Source organism: Taeniopygia guttata, chromosome Z (genome assembly GCF_048771995.1).
Source record: "Taeniopygia guttata chromosome Z, bTaeGut7.mat, whole genome shotgun sequence".
NCBI classification, from domain to species: Eukaryota; Metazoa; Chordata; class Aves; order Passeriformes; family Estrildidae; genus Taeniopygia; species Taeniopygia guttata.
The window spans coordinates 16,636,871-16,657,179 of NC_133063.1; the positions used below are offsets into that span (position 1 = coordinate 16,636,871).

Below are 20,309 nucleotides of genomic sequence, written 5' to 3' on the forward strand. Positions count from 1 at the left end.
AATAATTTGAGAGACATACCTGCATTTGACTGTTTTCTCTGGTTTTCCAGTCAACAGTGCTGCACGGGGTATTCACAAAGCTGGCATAATTTTTTTTATCCTCATTATTATAACATTTCTAACAGATCAAATGTTTAGAGAAGGATGCTCAAGTTTCAGTTAACTGAAAGCTAACTTTTGAAACTAAATCCTGAAGGGGATTTATGCATAAGTCATGTGCATTAAACAGCAAAGTGTAGGAAAAATAAAAACTACTGATAATGCAAGAGTATAAAGATCCTCTTTCTGTTCCATTAACAAAGGGAAGTCTGAGCCATATTCTGAAGTGTCAGGCACGCTGATGAAGGAGAAATGTGACAGCTGTAGTCTTATTCTGAGAAGTAGCAAAGGAGCCTTTTGTCGCACATGGCGCAAAATCTGATAGTTCACTGTTTCCAGGAAAAAGAGCTGTTACTATTGAACAGGCTGGATTACCCTTTCATAGGAGACAATTCATCTCCTGATGTATGCACAATGCCAATGAAGGCACTGAAACATTAACTGGAGTAGTTATCCCAGAGTGCAAAAATTATTCCAAGTCCTCTTCTTATAATGCACCTGTTCATTACAATAAATTAATTTTTCAGCATTCTCCTTTCTGTTCTTTGGCAAACCTAATCCTCTGCTCTCAAATTTAACTGCCCAACCAGTCACGTGCACTGTGCAACAGTTTGCTTTAACTTCACTTGCTTTTATTCAGCTTATCACCTCTGAGAAGTGAAAGTAAGTTCTGTGTTTTCAATGTGGTATTAAATGCTGGGTAGAGATGGAGCTTTTTAGCTAGTTCAAATAGTTCAGTATTTATGTCTAGCTAAACAAATGCTGGACTAGCTTCTTAATTAAACATTTTAAGAAATCTGATCAAGCATCGAGATTTTATTTTTTTATGATTTGAAACCCCAGCTCCTTAAACTTGGTTAATTTTTCAGTTAGGACATTTTTCTGTGACACTGAAAAAATTACTACAGCGTTCATCATAGTGTAATATCAACAGCTAAGAAGTTTTTAAGCTACTCAGCTATAGCAACTGAATCCAGATTGGCTATGCAAAACTTGCAACTGTTTTACAAAATAATTTTCCTACAATTCTTCCCATCAAGGCCTCCTAAAGTACTGTCAGACCTCTAAAGAAATAAAATAAATAAATAAATAAATAAACACCAAACAAATAAAAACATTCATTACAGCAGCTGTTGGAAACACTTGTGCCATATTTCAAACATATTTTGTGCTGTACAAAGCATTCTGCTTTGTTTGCAACCCTCATTTTGGCAATTGTAAAAGTTTTCAACTATCCCACTCAAGTGAAAACACAGGCACCCCAAGGATGGGTGGGAAAGAGAAGGCAGAATTGCTGTCTTAACAATTACAAAATAAAAATAATTACACTAAGCCAATAAGCAGATACTCGGTACAGTCTAAAGACTCACCATACAATTTTCCATCACAACAGGAGTAACCATTGCAATATTTCCTTCCCTCTGCATGTGTTATTTGAAATTCTCTAGCTGAAAAAGGATGTCTTCTATCCTGTAGAGCAGCTACTAGCTTTTTTGAAAGATAGAATGATAATCTGATTCAAATTATTGGCTTGTTTCTTTCCACTCTGTGGAAGCCTTCAAAGAGCACCATATAAAAGCACGTATAGTAATTGTCTGTATGGCCAGTTATGCACCAGAGAACGCAATTATTTGGTTGCACAAATACAGATTGCATGCCCCAAATACAGCACAAATTTTACTCTGCAAATACATTTACAGACTGAAATGTAGGACAAAATACCCAAACTGTTAAACTATTTAAATACCACATTGAAAATTCCTATGCACCTGAATTTTCCCACATTTCCCTTTGACCTGTGCCTATACTGTGGTCTCCTAAAGGAACTCATGATCTGGGCATCTCTTCCTGATGGTCAATCCCAGACAAGAACATCTCCCACCTTTGCAATTATACTCTGGTACACAGAATGGTGCAGTAATTTACTTTGCAGCTTACTTCAGAGTGTTTTCAATAAGAGTCAAGTTCTCACACCATATACAACCAATTAACTAACATTTATACAGAGTTCTGTCTGTACAAATGTGTCATTTGTCATGCCATTTATGAATCCTGCTTTCTCACTACTCTCAAACTTCTTGCACGTCAGCTCTCAACATAGTATTATGCAAGATTTTAAATCCATTATTCAACACAGCTTTCAGTCAGAGACACACTTAAGCAGTGCTTCCAGCTCATCAGTAAGAGGGAAGCTTCCAATGCACAGACTCAGCTGGAGGATCTCAGATACTTCATCCCACAACATATCTGGAGTATTTAAATTAATTCATTGCCATCCATCTGCTGGATGACAGCACTATTTGCATATCGCTCTTTTGCAAGAGTAATATAACTCTATGCAATCCAGGTTTCTGCTCATGCACCCCTTCCTACAGCATGAGCAAGCAAACAAGTACTTCTCATACTGGTGACATCAGCCAAGCCAACTTAAACCACCTTAAATTAAAAAAACAAAACCCATTTAAAAGGTTTATTTTGCACAGCTTCCAGGTGAAAACAGTGAATACCTGCAAGCCTGGACACATCTACAGACCAACTGAGCAAACAGATGTGGACAGCAAACCCCAGCATACAGACAGCAGTGAGCTACTGAACAGGCTGCAACATCTCCCATCTGCTCAAGTATTCCTTCACTGCTTTTAACTTGTGCTGCTACCACACTCTCATACAAGCCCACATTGTTCCACATGGTCAGAAACTGGAAGCATATGCACTGTACAACCAGGGCATAACATATGAACCTCCTGAGACATGACTGTGCACTCAGAAGCAAGCAGCATGCTTATCCATTACTCATTTTGGGGCTGGTTTCCTGGGAAGAAATTGGCTTATTTTGCCAGATAATTCAAAATGTCACATGACACCACCCAAAAAGTGAGAAAAAAACCAAGATATTTTACACTTCTGTGTTGTCAAATGCTAAGTGTAATAAAACATGTCAAACATGCTAATAAACTCCCACACCTGCACCATCTGAAAATGTTATACAGAATGTTTGCTTACTTCATAATTTATTCACCTCTTTAAGCACATTTTAAGGATCACAGGTCTTAAAAATAAAACAAAAGAAACCAGAAAAAATGATACACTTCTGTTGATCTGGGTCATCAAATTACACCATCTCTAGTGCTGACCTATTACCACACTGTCTAGTCTTAAGAGTATATAATTGACGCTAAGGAAAAGACTGAACAAAGGATAGAGGAAAACAACACATACAAAAAAAAATATTTCTCCATGCAACACAGTAGTAAATTTGCAGACAACATTAAGCTGAGAGCACGAATCAATTTGTTGGAAGGTAGGAAGGCTCTGCAGAGAGACCTGGAATGGTTGGATGGATAGGCAGAGTCCACTAAGATGAAGTTTAGTAAGTCCAAGTGCCGTGTCCTACATTTTGGCCACAACAACCCCCTGCAGTGCTACAGGCTGGGGACGGTGTGGCTGGACAGTGCCCAGGCAGAAAAGGACCTGGGGGTGCTGGTTGACAGCTGGCTGAACATGTGCCCTGGCAGCCAAGAAGGCCAATGGCTCCTGGCCTGGATCAGGAATGGTGTGGCCAGCAGGAGCAGGGAGTTCATCCTTCACCTGGACTCGGCACTGGTGAGGCCACACCGCGAGCGCTGTGTCCAGTTCTGGCCCCTCCGTTTAAGAAGGGCATTGAGACACCTGAGCGCATCCAGAGGAGGCAATGAGGCTGGTGAGGGGCTTGGAACACAAGCCCTGTGAGGAACGACTGAGGGAGCTGGGGATGTTTAGCCTGGAGAAAAGGAGACTCACTCCCTAGCTAAAGGATATCTCTATCTACTGTAAAGAAGACTCATTCTTATGACACTTTACAACTTCCTGAAAGGTGTTTTTTGTCAGGTGGGGGTAGGTCTCTTTCAGTAGGCATCAACTGACAGAATGAGAGGACATAGTCTTAAGCTGCACCAAGGGAAATATAGGTTGGATATTAGGAAAAAGTTTTTTACAGAAAGAGTGATAAAATACTGGAATGGTCTGCCCAGGGAGGTGGTGGAGTCACCATCTCTGGATGTGTTTAAAAAAAGACTGGATGTGGCACTCAGTGCCATGGCTTAGTTGCAGTGTTAGGGCATGGGTTGGACCCGATGATCTTGAAGGTCTCTTCCAACCTAGTGATTCTGTACCATCTCTTTCCTGGTAGAAGCACTTGTCTGGAGGACAAGTGAGGAAAAACCCATGAAAAGGGAAAGGGACAAGAACTCAGTATTAAAAAACTCCTAAGAAGAAACAATTACTGAACAGAATGTGATGTCAAGCAAACTCCTAAAGCACGACATGCACACCTTTATAGACCTTCAAGCTGGTGAACCACAACAGAAATACAAATTTCAATGCTTAAAGTGTCCTGAAAATTGCCAGTTCAATAGATACCTCATCAGTAAGAACAATTCCAGAGAGGGTGCCCACATGCCTTCTTTCCTGGTTTCACATTTTCTCCTCCTGCCTCATTCTGAAATTACACCTATTCACTAAGATAATAGTTTACTGGAAGGAACATACTTTTCCACCCATGTACAAAAGCTGGAAAGAATAAGTTCACAGTGAGATACACTGCTACAGTCAAGTAAGTATTGTTGGAAATAATATTTAGAACAGCCTGAAAAAATCTCAACTGAGTTACAAAAAAAAAACCCCAAACTTTAGAAACTCTGACATCTAGACATAGATGCTGTTTTCTGCATGCCTCCACCAAGTTTTCTCCCATGCTCAGCACTTTCAGGAGAAAATTACAGCAAAAATCAGCAAGAAACAGAGATATAAGACCGGTAAAAGTTACAAAACTCATGAAACAAGCTCTATTGCATTAGATTTTCAGAATTTCCTGTGTTGCAATTAATAATCTTTAGCAAATTTCTTGGCATGTACAAAACATGTAAAATTGCAAGGTCCATATGTCTTAAAACAAATCTTTCAAAGTACACAATCACAGAACCACTTCAGTACCACACATCAAGAAACATGAGTTAAAACACGCATTATATTTACAGTATAAGATAAGGCCTATAGATAGAAATAATCTTCATCAGTTGGTCTAATGAAATCTTGGAGAACACAAGCCTATCTCCAGTTCACATGAAATTTCAAACTTACATACAAGTAGGAAAAGTTGGACTAGATAAGTTTAAGTGACATGCAAAACAATTAAGCTATTATCTATGGATTAGAAATGATGATGAGGTGAGGGGGAGAGGATGGTCAAAACACTGCGTTCCAAGGGAAAGAGGTAAATAGACACTCTGGAATAGCATTTGTCTGTGGGAATAAGTACAAAACTATGGTCAAGTAAAACCCTCTCATGTCCTGTAGGCTGACAGCATACAGGAGAGCCATGAATTTCATTTCTATCCTCTTGTGCAGGTGTTTGGCAGCTCACCATTAAGGATGAGACAGACCAGAGGGTATCTGTACAATAAAAATGATTCCCTGCTGCAGTCACAACTGGGCTTTTGTCCTTCAGGCACAGTTTGTGTGAACAAGCTGTGCAGCACTCACCTGGTTTCACTTACAGAGCATTTGATGCAGCAGATGAAGTATCTGCATATCTTGCAGAAAGTTTACATACAAAACTTAGGGATATTTGTAGTGCTGCAGATATGTATCTTACTGCAGAAACTGCAGGGACATGTTTTTTTCCAGTTCCTAGACACCAAGTTTTCAAGAATTCTAAACTGACCAGTAGATTTTCAGTCTGTTCAAGTAGAACTGTAGTAGCTTCAGATTTTGCCCACTGAAAAAAAGATACATAAGCCAGAAGCCACAGCAAACTGTAGTCAGTGTACCTAAAATGGTATCTGACATTTCCAGTAAATTCTACTTTCCTACCCTTTGTTTCTTTATGACAGTTTATCTTTGTAAATTATAAATTGGTGGCGGTCTAGTCTGTTTTTCATTCACTGTTTAAAAACCAGCATATTCTGCTGGAGGAAAATATGCAGAAACACATGAATTATCAACAACTAAAATACAGCATATCCAAGGGCACAGTAGGAAATATGGCATGTGCTAAAACAGGGAAAATGAATGTAATAATTTTTACTGCTTCTCTTTCAGAAATTAAATGTTTAATAATTTGTGTAAGAGATCAAGAGTGGAAACTTGCATTTTAGTCACCCATCTGTCATTCACTTACTGCATGAGTCACAGATTATTTGGGCCCCAAGCCTGTAACATGAGGAAAAAAAGTGGCCACCAGCCTCACTGGAACATTGTGAGGGTTAGTTTAGAGAACGCTTTGAGCTCAGCTCAGTGATGCATCTGACTACAAGCCTACTTTTAAGTAAATAAACAGCTACATTTAAGTCAACAACTTTCACACAAAAGTGACAGATTTGCCACATTCACCTTAGGGAACCAGAATAAGATGGTAGGGAAAAATCCAAATAAAAATCAGGGAAAAGCATTTAAACTACTTCTCATACAAACAATAAGAAGTGGTATACAGATATCTGCAGTCTCTAGAAAAACACAAATCCCAACCTAACAGCTACAGTGTAGGACTTCAAAGGAGAATATAGAATATTTTCTATGTAATGGCAATATACTTCAGAGAGGTAAAGTTGAGTTCTGGCACTACCTTGAATCACTGGGCCTTCAATCCTACTCCAAAGAGAAGGGCAGTAAGATTAGATATCTATTGTTAAATGAGAAAAGCCCTTATATATAGATTATAAGCATATATGAAAGTATAGACTATAACATGCAGTAGGGAAAAGACTCAGATCCGATATTCAGCTTCAGTAAACTGGCATATGCAAAACACTCCTGAGTATACTCATACAGTCACTTAATCATCAAAGGGTTGTCATGTTTAAGTTATATTTTAAAAATTAAATTATATTTAAAAAGTTATATTTTAAACATGAATCTGCATAATAACACACTCTCTTCTGTATCAGCATGTAGATTTCTTTCTTTGGCAAAGCTGTTAAGTTCTTAGAATTTTTTCTTCAGTCCAACTCAAGCTTCAGCAAATGATATGTCACCCCTCATTCTGCATACCTGAAGGACTGTCTCGGCAGATTTTAACAGTGCATCAACCACAAAAAAAATGCTGCTTGAAAAACTGAATTATTGCAGCTGCACACCCACATTCTTTTGTCTTGTCTTTGTATGACCCAAGTTAAATGAGTCTGCATTAAAAAAATAATTAAGAGCTGCAAACCACAGCCAATCACATCCAGTGAGAACAGACTCTCTGAATCCCCAAAGGACTCTTCATGACACAGAAGTCTCTGAATCTGTCTCAGTACTACATGCTTTCGACATTAAGAATTTACATAGGTTCAGAGAGCAACAAGGTTGCAGAAGATAATTCAGTTGAGGATTACTGGATAAATAACACTGCCTCGAGTTTAGGAAGTCCCTGAAACACAAGTGGAAGCAGTAGCATCACAATGCAGTAGCTTCATCAGATGACTATTACTCACCACTGCCAGACCCCAGGTAATTGTCTGGATGGACACTTGGCCTGACGTGATGTGGCCACTCTCATACTACGCTTTAAGGCCTCGTTTACCTGTCTCTCACCTTCACTTTTCCAAAATCGCCTCTCCTCCTCTAACGACCAAATCCCCCTCAAACTCAGCCACTGCAACTGCTCACTGTGATCAGCAACACATTTACACATTTACCTGATCACTTACATTAACGTGCCACAGTGATACACAGCAGCTAAAATACAGTACAGTTTTCATTTTGCTGTACGAATTGTGGCAATGTAGCAGAAAGGCACAGCATATACCAGGTATTGCATGAGGGCACATGAAAAAGGTCTTGTGAAAAGGGTTTCCTACTGATGAACTAAAGAAGACTAACTTGACTGTATAGCGGAATGCCAACATAATTCATGGCTCTAAAGTATCTCAGAAATCACAGAACTACATGAGTTGAGAACCCAGTGAAAAAGGAACAGTGACTTAACTTACGCAACATGATACGTTTGTAGAATTTTGTAAAAGAAAAAACATGCTATAATTTTCCTTTTGTAAAAAACACAAACAGCATATCTGGGATATTTCAAAACAGCAAAATCTCAATCTTGAAACAGCAAAACAAAGCCCTGTAATCCACCATTAGGTATGCATTCTCCTGAGCTGGTGGCTACACTCATATTTTGGCTTACCTACAGTGAATTCCATTCTAGGAAACTTCAAGAACTCTGCGCCCTACTGCCAAGTAGTGCAACATCCGGCCAGGTATAGCTAGTCATCTTGTATGACTGTACTACTCTTTTTCACATGTTCTTCTTAATCCCACGTGCCAAAAAGATAGAAGAGCTACTAGCACATAATTTCTGTTAACCTACTTCACAGCAAAGCATTAAAATCAGTTATAAGTGTAAAGTATGCGTTCTTTTGTGCCTTCAGTATTTTCTTCCCATATTGCCAAATACATAACTTTTCTCCCTCACATCTTTGCTCAACTTTTCTACTCCTTTTCCACTTTCTTTCTCAGTATTACTATTCCACAAAAATATTTCTGTGGATTTCTACACCCACATCTACAAATAATTCATTCCCATTTGTCTTGCCAAAAATACCTCCATTAAACCAATAGTGAAATCCCTTTAGGTACAAATAAGCTGAGAACGTATCAAGTCTAATCACAATTTGAATCCAAACAAGGAACTGCAATTTACAACACAGACTTTAATCATGTTTTGGTGCATACCATAGGTGATTCTACACAACAGCCTTACTAAGGCAAAGCATGAATCTTACTGATATACTACAGATTATATTCCTATGATTTAATTTTTTAATATACAGAAAGCAAGATTTACTGGGTAGTAAAGATTTACTGGGTGACAATTTTCCCAATAATTTCTGTCTGAAGCTTTTTAAATCTCTGGTGCATGCACACAGAAGGTAAAGAACAGTTCATCGCAAGCACTATGGGACAAGTTTCCTTGAAGTCACGCATTATGTGGCCCATCAGCCAAGGAGCTCCTTCAGCTGCAGGGCGGAGGCAGCAGAGGTGTGCCCTTACAGCTATGGAGGCTGCAGCATCAGCCTCCAGCAGACAGTGGGAACCAGGTTCCCTCTCCTCCCCGGCTCCCCCCAGTATAAGGCAAAATCGAGAGAAGACACATCTCCAATCTTAGCACAGAGCAGTCAGAGCCTTCCCACAGCTAAAGAAGCCAACAGCTCCATTCTATTCAACAGGTAAGATGAACAAAACTGAGTCACTGCTTATTTTCTGCAAACAAGACTTCTACAGCAAGAATCTGGACTTGCCTCAAAACATACAAAACCAGTATGCTAAAACTGTTTAATAAAACTTCTGAAACACACTGGACATACAATATAGGAAGTTAATGACTGTGCTTTGTATTTAAAGCACACTTAAAGTTATCCATAATTAAATAACATTCCTAGTCCCAACTGTCCAAGGCATGCAGACATTTCTTCACAGATTTGGTAAGAATGTTGTTTTGAAGTATTTAAATAAGACTGAAAAGCACCTATCCCACTGCCCCCCGTCAGGAAATAAACCTCCTAATTCCTTTGAAATACAAGCTACTCAAATATGTATCAACTAAAATTTAAAAAAAAAAAAAAAAAAGAAAGAAAAGTTGCAAAAAAACCAAAGTAGTCTTGTGTTCTGTGTTCTACCTATTTTTATACTCATGCCTTAAAGGAAAAACAACCTTTTTTTGGTCCCTTGGTTTGTAAACTTGGAAGAAAAGTGAACTGTACCACCAAAAGGTAACTTCCATTCACAGGACCTGTAACAGCTAGGAAACCTTCAGAAGATTTCATAGGCCCTTCTGAAAGCAATGGTTTTTACACACAAGGGCCAACATCTTCTACTAGTTAGTGTCTCTAACAACTAGCAACAAGATGAACTGGCTAAAAGCTTCCAGCCAATCCTTAATACCCCTTTCCCCACAAAATACTGTGGGGACAATGTGTTAATATTTGTCATTAAAAAAACATGCAGTGTTCTACTAGAAAATATATATCCCCATCTCAAAACAGCACATACCACAGCTCCTGAGAACAGACTAATGCCACCAAAAATTTGAAGTACTACTTTATCCTCCTTATTACATTGTCTTTGTCGAGCTACAGCTGCTTTTCTGCTTTTAGAACTACTCAGAAATAAAAAATCTCTTCCCATTCAAGGAAACCATGTCACTAAATACGCATTTAAATATAACCAAGGGTATTATCTTCAGCACACAGCTCTCATCTAAGCTGTGTGATGTAGCAAAAATGCAGTGCATTAATCGCTGCACACCCTCCTTTCTTAGAGGGGCTGCGATGATGTACAGCTCTCACTCTTTCTTACGTGCCTCTGGGGCAGCGAAGCAGCTGCTGGTTATCAGTCACAAGGACGGCACTCCACGACAGCCCAAGCACTCGGCGATGCCTGTGACAAGCCCCGGCGCAGTCCCGCCGCGGTGCGGACCCCAGTCCGGTCGCTCACGGCCGCGATCCCGGCGCGTCCGGCCGGGCGCGCCAACAAAGCGGCGGCCCCTGAGCGCGGCCCCGGCGCCGCACCTGCCGCGGAGCGGCCGCGCGGAGCGGCGCGAGGCCCACACCTGCCGGGCACGCGCGGCCCCGGGCGGCTCCTCAGGGCGGCCGCGCCCGCCGCCGGCTGCCGCCCGGCCCTGCCCGCCCCGCCGCCGGCTGCGGCTGCCGCCCCCGCTCCCTCCTTCCCTCCCCTCCCGCCGGCCCTGCGAACAAAAGAGAGGCCAGCGCGGCGGCTCGGCCCGCGCCCCGCCGGTCCGGCACGGCCCGGCCGCGGCCAGGCCGGGCGCGCTCTCACCTGGGCCCGGCGCGGCGGCGCGCTCGGGGCGGCGGCGGCGCGCTCAGGGCGGCGGCATAGCGCTCCCCGCCCCGGACACGGCGGGAGGCCGCCGGCTGCTCGCCAACTGCGCCGCTCCCCGCCTCGGCTGCCGCCCTTACGCAATTGGCAGCGGCCGCGAGCCCCGCGGGGCGACCCGGATCGCGGGCCCCGAGCGGAGGCGGCCGAGCCCCGCCGCCGCTGCCCCGCCTCCCGCGCTCCCGCCGCCCCCGCGCCGGGGGAGGAGCGGGGCCGCCCGCCCGCCCCTCGCCCGGCCCGGCCCGGCCCGGCCGCACCTCCGCTCCGCGCTGCCCGGGCGCCGCGCTGCCCGGCCCGGGCCTGGCGTTTACTTCCCTGAGGGACTGCATCCCTCGGGCCCTCCCGCTGCTGACGGGACACCCAGGCGCCGCCTCCCGCGGCACCCGGGCCTGGGGGGCAAGAGGAAGCAGGGGGTACTTTGTATCCGTGCCCGGCTACGGCTTTCCTGCGGGCAGAGTGGAAAAGAGCTGATTTGCAGCTCAAATACTGGACATACCGTTAGATGCCGATGTCTGTGTTAAAGTAATAGTAACAAAGTAGTTGTTGTACTAGTACTAATAATGATAATAATACTTATAATAGTAACAATAATAATTCCACAGTCATAAACGCGCAGGTGCTGCCTGGGCAGTGTGGAATGTGCGCGAGGTACGAGAGCCAGGCGGCAGCGAGGGAAGAGACAGAATGCTAACTCCGGAGAGGCAGCGGGGAGGGATGGAGGGACGCCCGGAGCGCAGGAGAGTCAACAGCAGCAGAGACACGCGGCGGCTGTCGGTACGTGCAGGCTGAAAAAAGTTACTTACCGCGGTTGTAGTCCGGGCAGTCTGACCAGGGGAAAGAGCCGACTGGAGAATCTGATTCCACTTTCTGATTTAGTTGCTGTTTGTTTTGTCTTGTTTGAATTTTGTTTCGGGTTCTAATGTTTTTTAAGTAAAATCAAACTAAAGCCAAAAATGTTTTGAATTTCAGGGAACCCCTGCCTGAAGCTGTTACACAGCAAAGAGCATCAATTGGCATAGGCTATAAGAGGGACTGTCAAGCCTCAGAGCACCTCAGGCTGTCAGCTTTGATGCAAATCTGACAAGGGGCTTCTCTTAAGTTTGGGACCTCCCACCGTTTCACGCAGCAAGGTTGGGCCACACTCATTACTAATGAGCCAGTAGGAAAAAAAAAAAAAAAAAAAAAATAGCATGCCCTGATCGGATCCAAGATGGTTCAATGAAATGCTTCGGGAAACACAAGCATTTCCCAACATAGTTATTTCCTTGGGAATATTTCAAACAGATGAAGTCAAAGTGATAACTCACTTGTATGTCTATGAACACAGCCCTACTAACTTTGCCTCTAGCGATTTCCTCTTTGTTTAAAGCATAGTAAGCATAGCCTGTGTGGTGTGCTTATAGCACACGGAGACATCTAGCGCCTAAATATTAGACTGCAAATCAGCTTCCGAAATCTTGGAGATCACAGTCAGATCCATTGCTTGCAATGTTCCACCCCAGTACTGCAGGGTGCGGAGCAGTTTTACTGCAAACCATCGCACCACTGAATAGCAGCTGCCCGTGGAAGGCAGCACAGGCAGGGAGCCCAGTGGAATGAGCAGCTGCACTAGCTCAGGAGGGGACTGTGACTGCAGCTCTGCTGCACAGCTTGAGCTTCAGGCCTGAAAGGTATAGCAGTAATTGACTCAAGTCAGAGATTTGCCTGTATAGGCACAAAACAGGTTGAGACAGTTCCTAACTTGCCTTTGTCACTAAACCACAGAGAGGAAAGCCTGTAGGTATATGAATAAGACAATCTCATCTTGGTTTTACAGTGTGTCTCTACTTCTATTCTCTCTTTGTTAGGCCAGGAGCACAATCATTCTAACACGTGTAATTGTAAAACTTTGCCTCTTTTTAACAAACATATACAAACTGAATACTTACGTTTGCCAATTACTTTGGCTGAAATTAAACTGAAGGTAAGCACTGCTTATCTACTAGAAAGCTATTAGTCCAAGAACAGAAAGTATTTACTTTTTTTATATACTTGTCTAAAGAAAGAGTAAATACAGACTGCTGACCAACATTCTCAGCCAGAAGCCTGAGAAAAAGGTCATTTCAGTGATACTCAAGTGCAGATGTTTTTGCCAGTACTACTGTATGGGGGCATAAAGTAAAACATTTCTACGTACTTAAATAGTCTGAAAGGAAATATATTGCATTAGGTATTTGTGTAGGAGAAAAAAAAAAAGTAGGAGTGCACATGTATGTATATTTTAGACTTCCCATATAATACATTATTTTCAGTCTCAGGCAGGTCACAAACACCTTTGAGCTATAAAAGCACTAGATCATAAGACCATAGAAAAATTAAGGCTTGAAAAGACCTTTAAGATCATTAAGTCCAGCTGTCAACCCAGCACCCACAAGCATGTTCACCATTAAACCATGTCCTCAAGCACCATATCCACAGGTTTTTTTTAACACTTCCAGGGATAGTGACTGCAACAAGCTTTACAAACCTTTCTGTCAAAAAAGAAAATCCAAAAACTGAATCTAAAACTCCTCTGGTGCAAATGAAGCTATTTCCTCTCATCCTGCCACTTGTTACCCAGGAGAAAAGACTGACACTCATCTCACTATGACCTCCTTTCAGGTTGCTGTAGATCTCTTACAGAATGGAATCGTCATCAAACAAAAATAATGTTTTTAAATAATGGATACATTTGAATAAAACAATTCCCAAATGCCGTAAGTATGCAAAATGCTGGACTTTGAAATTTCTTGAGTATTTGAAATCTCTCTATCAAACTCAAATGATGCACTAAAGCCTTACTGCATCTCCATCCAGTATCAACATGCTGCTTTGGGTTTCAGCAGACAAAATGTTGGTAAAGTGTATAAACCAAAGTTTAAAAATTACAAAAGATGGACTTGAAAGAGATAATTGATTAGACTATGGTCTAATGATTTTAAAATAAGCAAAGAAGGAAGCAGCTTTTGTCCTTCTGAATAAAAAGAGGTACTAAGAGAGAGGAGGGAGCAAGTTAGGAAGCAACAGATGCGAGTAAGTAAGTATAGGCAGTTACCAGTTAAAATTATGTCCTATTGTCTCAATTCCAATGCAGATCCTTAGAAAATATTGTAGTTGGTCTATTTAGATAAGAGAGCAAATGTACCTATTTCTTGCCCTATTTAAGCCTTTCTTGCATAAATCCCAGGTACTCTGTGGTAATACCTTTTCCATACAGTAGCCATGTTTTAAATTATCATAAAAACCATACAGATTTCTAATTAACATTCTGGAAGTTTAGAACTTGTGTCAAAATAAAAGTTAAATTAATAAAATAATGCAAACAATGCCTAGGCTGGGGGAAAGTTTGCTCTTGGTAAAAACTTGATCTTTGACATATTGTGTTTCAACCAAAGGTAACAGCAGTTAATAAAATGTAACAACAGTTTGAGGGAGAAGAGTAGAGTACAAAATGCATACTGGGGGAATGTAGAGGTAATTTTTAACCAAATTTAGTCGGGAGCAGATTTAGTGCATCATCTTTCCCTGCTCACTGAAAAGCCAATAAGTTTTGGGGTTTTTTTCTGCATGTCAAGACAACCCATATGCAACTCATTTACTTTTTGCAGGTTTACAAAACAGTGTGACCTATTGCAGAGTTCTGGTAAATCCTACCTGTCATTCTCCTCTGCCACTTTGTATGTTTCCAAAATTTTGACAGTGGAGAAACTTGTCAGAATTTTAAGATTCTGGGTCATATAAAGATGAAAAACTGTTGAAAACCAACAAAACCTGATATATTTTTAGTGGCTTTTAGATTTCCTCCTCAGTAATCAATTGCTGATAGCAAATCAGCAAAACTCTTAAAAAAAACTTGTGTTCATGGAGTATTATAGGCTGCACTGAAGGGTGAAAGGAGAATTAATATATTGGGGTTTTAAAAGAATAGTTGAAAATAAGTATAAAGAACAAATAAGAATGGGAGGAGGAAGCGGATATGCATAGATGGAACACATGAATGAGAGTGCATAGCTGAGACAAAAGGAAAAAAGAAGAAAACAGCAAAATCACAAAGCTGATATGAGTACAAGAAAGCTGTATTTTGCCTTTTACACATCTAAAGTGCAGTTTGATGAAAGACAAAATGCAACAAAGCCATATTGCATCAATTTTAAGTATCATCAGAATAGAAGTCACAATTCCCTACCAAATCAATTCATCCATTTACATTAAGAAACACAGATACTACTTTCCTGTTGTGTTTAGATTTTATTTCAACATTGTTAAAAAACATTTGATTGTGATTGTCTTTTTTATTTAAAAATGTTTTCCTTGGGAAAGCTTCTCACATCAAGTGTCCACCTTCCAAGTCACTTCAATATTTATTTTGATGTGAATTGGGTTGACATTTACATCAATTTTACAAGCTAAGTGCAACAGTAAATTTGCCTTGCATTTAAGGTAAATATTGATGGAAACTGATTGGCAAATGAGTGACCAGAAACATAACCATAAGGACTGCTGGTTCTAGTTGCTTATTTGGTCAATAAACATAAACAATATGTAAACAAAAATAATATGTAACAGTGTTTGCAATATGTAGTCAGATCCATGGGAGTTGAATTTGGAGTGCTGTGCTCATGAGATGAGCACCTTTTAAGACCTGTCAGAAAGTTATGATTATGAATAAGGCAGACTAAAAATTGTTAAGTGCACAATTTCCGACAAATTGCCTGCTAGACTTTGGTGGAGACTATTTGAAATATCTATGACCATTTGCTTTTCATCTCATATGCCTGGTGTAATTGCTTTTAGATTGTTCACACAATGTTTCTATGTGATAAATTTAAGGCCTCAATTTTTTGTTTTGTTTTTATCTTAACAGAGAATGATTTTGGTTAAAACCCTGTGAATTTTACAAGAAGAGCAGAGCTTAAGGCACAGATTTCTGATTTGCATCCACATACTAGTAAGCCAGAAACATGACAAAATTGAGTTCCTTTAATTTTTCAGAGAGACAGAGAGTCTGACTTCCACTGTAGAGAAATGCATTTTAACTGGTCTGCTCTTATGGTTACTTATTATCTATCTGACTGAAGAGAAATATAAATATTTTCACAAGGTGAAATGCTCCGGAATATTACTTATTTTGAAAGCATTTAAACATTTGGAAAACAATAAAGTTGTAATGCTCCTAAATTAGTGCCAAAACCAGATATGGAAAGTTCTAAAACCCTGTATTCACTAGTACCTCATTTTGTCCCAGAAGAAACATATGTAGGTAGGAACAATGTGTATTTGAAATTATTAAAGTCAAACTGTAACATTAGGACACTAAGATAACATTGTTTTCCATGGCATTAAAACCACATAAAAACAGAGCTCTCCATGAAACACAAGAAGATACATTTCTTACACATGATTATTTGCTTATGTAAATCTTCTTACAAAGCTTTTGAACTTGTCTATTCACATTTACACCATAGTACTCAAAATGTCATTCTTTTATAAAAACTTCTGTGAAATTCAACAGAAACACAATTGACAAATGTTTAAGTAATATTTTAGAATAAGGCACTTATGCTTACCTTGTTTTGTAACAAAGTAATAACATGCGTATGTAAAATCAGAGGGGATTGTTTCCAGTAAATTTTCAGTTTTCTGCCAACAGAGCGTGTCACCAAATGACGGACTGAACCTTTTTCCTTTTTGGAAGCACAAATACAAATGTGAATCACAGTTACAGGAAAAGTTATCTGTTGGATTACGTGCATAGGATATCATCCTGACCTTTTGGGGTTTTTTTAACAAAAAAGCCCCAGGAACTGAAGTGTCTAATATGAATGACAGCCAAATGCAAAAACAATAAGTATTTGTTTGCCCAAGAGAAATGAATACTTTGATTCTCTGAGATGCATTTGCAATCCTGAAGAACATAGTCCTTAAACAATTGGTTTAGGTTGAGATATTCAATAATCCTAAAAGTCATTCTACTTTTAAAAATCAGTTCTTTAAACAAGAGACTGAGGTGAAAGCACCATGATCATTACTGGTTCTGCAGATCTGTTTCTTTACAAAAAACATAAATTAACATTAAAATAGGACTCTACACTAAAGCAGAGATTCATCTAGCAAAGTACCTTCTTTCCAACAGCTGTTGACAAGACATTACAAGAATATACTTTAAAAAGTTAAGTAAACATACATCAAAACTTGATAGACTACTTCCCGTTCTTCAAGTGATTTGAAGTTCAGTGTTACCATTGATATGCTTCTTTTTACCAGCTTCTTTTAAAGAACCTGTTGCTTTCTGAACTATGTAAGTTCCTAACATCCATGATGTCCTGTGACAAGGAACTCTGTAGTAGCTACACGGGGCATATTAGTTACAAGAAGCGTATCTTGTACCAAGAAATATCTCTTTCAGAGGTTCCACTTATCCCATATGATTCCCCATAGTTCTTACGCTGAAAGTTAGGCCCTATTCACCTTTTCCATCCTTTTCACACTCCATCAAGTTCTCTCATGCCCATCTCTTTTGAGATAATAATAAATGTATTAACAGAACATATTTCTCTGTTCCTTTCATGGAAACTCTTTCGCGTTTCAGCATCTTTATTTTCCTTTTGCCAATTTTGGTGCCCATTTTTTTAAAGAAGACAGAAGGAGAATTCCAGTATCCTCCAGAATATGGGTACCTTAGATTAAAAAAAGTGCTTTCTTTTCATCGTATTTTCTCTCTAAATCATATCTGAATTCTTTTTGCTTTGTTGGTCACCATTGAATATTGCATTGATGTTTCCTTAGTAGTATTTCTGAACATTAACTCTTTAGAGCCTGTAATTGTGTACATAAACTTCACTTTGGATTTCCCAACAACCTGTAAGTACCATATGCTATCACAATCACATCAGCAAGCTTTTAAGAAGAGCTGCATTTCTGATTGTTCATGTTCTGCTCTCAACAGCAAGTTCCTGTTCTGTGTCAATTGCAAACTAGGAGCCATGCAAAAATTATAACCTTTGCCATATACCAGCCCTTTGAAAAAAATAGGCCATCAGTTCCCTATTTTCTTCTCAAGTACTGTAATTTGATTTTAGGTAAGCAATGAGAAAAAAAAAAAAGACAGGAAAAATACCTATCAAAATCTATAATGTGCTGAAGGCAAGACAACCTTCTCAGTGCAAGCTTGCCATTCTTTTTACACATAAGGCTACTCAGTCAGGGAAGTTCTTTTCTGCTGACTATAATTTTCCTTCAAGTTCTCTTGCTACCAATCTTAGGTTTCTCTCTTGTTTTTTTGGTTCCACTCCCTTAGTTTTTTTGCTGTAGGAGCATATTTATTAAGCCATGCAGTTGTACATGTTGAATTGACATTTTATACTTAAGTCTTACTTCTGCAAAATTCCATGGAACAAGCTGCATGGAAAAGTGAGGACAAAAAGAAAGAAGAAGACTACAGGTAGAAACATTGTTCATGTTTGTACAACTAACTCTAACAGGAAAGATATAACTTAGACAATGATTTTTCAACTGAAACTTCAAGCTGAGCACAGTGAAGATATAATATCTGTCCAAGCAATTTTCTCCATTCTGAGTTAGACAGAGCACAGACTTTATAGAGATTAAAAACTTAACTGAAGTCAGTTCCTGGGAAAAAACAATGCCAGAGTTGGGGGAGGGTGTCTAGAACAAAAATACCGCAACCAAGCCTCTAGGAACTCAGAGGTCTTGCTGGTTTTTTTGTATAATAGAGGCTGTCTAAAAGACAATATGGACAATATTCTCCATAAAGCCTGATGTTTCCCACCCTATATTTACACTTTTTACAAGCATAAGGAATTATCAACGCTGCTGAGTAACACAGTGATTCGAACTTTTCATGGGTTCAGAATAAAATCCATATGAGGTCAAAACAATGCAGCAGCTTTCATCAGCCCCTGCTGCAAGGGTGGATTTATGCAAGCTTTGGTTTAAACTTCCACCTGTACGTGGACCAGATTCATACTGGACAGGCTGGTCAGAACAAAAAGCTGCATGAGACTGTGAAAATTTGTGTCTTCTCCTTGAAGCACTCAGCAATTGGATATAAACTCTTAGACATTTACATTCTCTAACCAAAAAGACAAAGAGCAGGATACAGTAATTTCCCAAATTTATAGATGCCTTAAGTCAAATTTCTTACTATGTAAAAAGGACTATTATATGGTTATAGATTGTTATTGTATTTTATTTGTTATGTAATTAACACTTTTTACATTACTGTTTTAAATCATACACCCTTCAGGAGATAAAAATAAAATGATACCTGAGAGAAAAAGACCTGCAGAGGGAGGGACAGGAGGTGTTCCAGGTGCTGGAGCAGAGATTCCTCTGTAGCCCTGGTGCAGTTCATGGTGCCCCTGCAGCCCATGGAGATCCACAGGAGAGCAGAGATCCACTTGTAGCTCCACCTGTAGCTCCTGAAGCTTCAGCCTGGAGCAGGGTGATGCCTGAAGGATGCTGTGATCCTGTGGGAAGCCTGCACTGGAACAGATTTGTGTCAGTCGAGGAGTGATAGAGTGGCTGAATGGACACTGGACATCCAGCCAAGGTCAAGCCACCAGAATTAGATATTAACTTAATCTTTGTGGTGTGTCATTTAAACAGAAAGACTTTAAAAGAGGCTTCCGTTCCTTTTGCTTTTTTTAATAACCACTTACCTTTGCTCAGCTTCATAAGTCTCTCACATGAAACCAGGGAAAGAAGACAGAGATCTTTGAGAGATTTTTTGGATCAGAGAAATGTGACAATAAATTATAAATTTTCTGAAAGCCAGAGTATGCAGAAATCACATTAATTTTTTAAATTTATTCCACCATGCAAGGTATTGACTTCATGTACAGATAATTAATTAAAATCAGACACAAATGGACACAAATATCTTTGCATGCTGTTATTTAGGACCTCTTCTCATAGAATATTTTTGAATTTGACCCATCTAGGTTGTGTAACAAATACTCATGAAACTGTTGCTATATACATATCTAAAGGATAATTCAGTAGTAATGACTCTGCTTTTTTTAAAGTACAAAGCTTTATTTGGTCTTCAGAGTTTAAATTTTGATTTATATTCATCTCTCATCCCCCCAAAAAGGAATCCTATTTTTTCTGATGTATTTATGATCCAGTGTCTAAGCTTCTTGCAATATATATATATATATCTTGCAAGAAACAAATATATTCAAAGAATCTTAATATCTGTCTTGGAATGCCTGGAGCTCTACAATTAAGTTTCAAAATATGCATATCAACTTAATAACAGAGATTGCTGATTGGTATAACAAAAGACATGAGATGTGAATGGCTCTTGTATG

At 39.9% G+C, this 20,309-nt stretch overlaps 1 protein-coding gene across 8 annotated transcripts in view; it reads right to left on the minus strand.

The window, feature by feature from the left end:
* Window positions 1–11,929, minus strand: part of CEMIP2 (cell migration inducing hyaluronidase 2) — a 50,408-nt gene extending 38,479 nt beyond the window's left edge. For 2 of the 8 annotated variants that reach the window (XR_012053076.1, XM_072922492.1), the window contains exon 1: window positions 10,900–11,139. The gene's annotated coding sequence lies outside the window, so the exon portion shown is untranslated. Of the gene's footprint in view, window positions 1–10,899; window positions 11,140–11,213; window positions 11,306–11,759 lie in introns of those variants that run through there. The other 6 variants (XM_030258444.4, XM_030258440.4, XM_072922489.1 and 3 more) reach the window with 5 other exon arrangements.
* Between the last annotated feature and the right edge of the window lie 8,380 nt (window positions 11,930–20,309).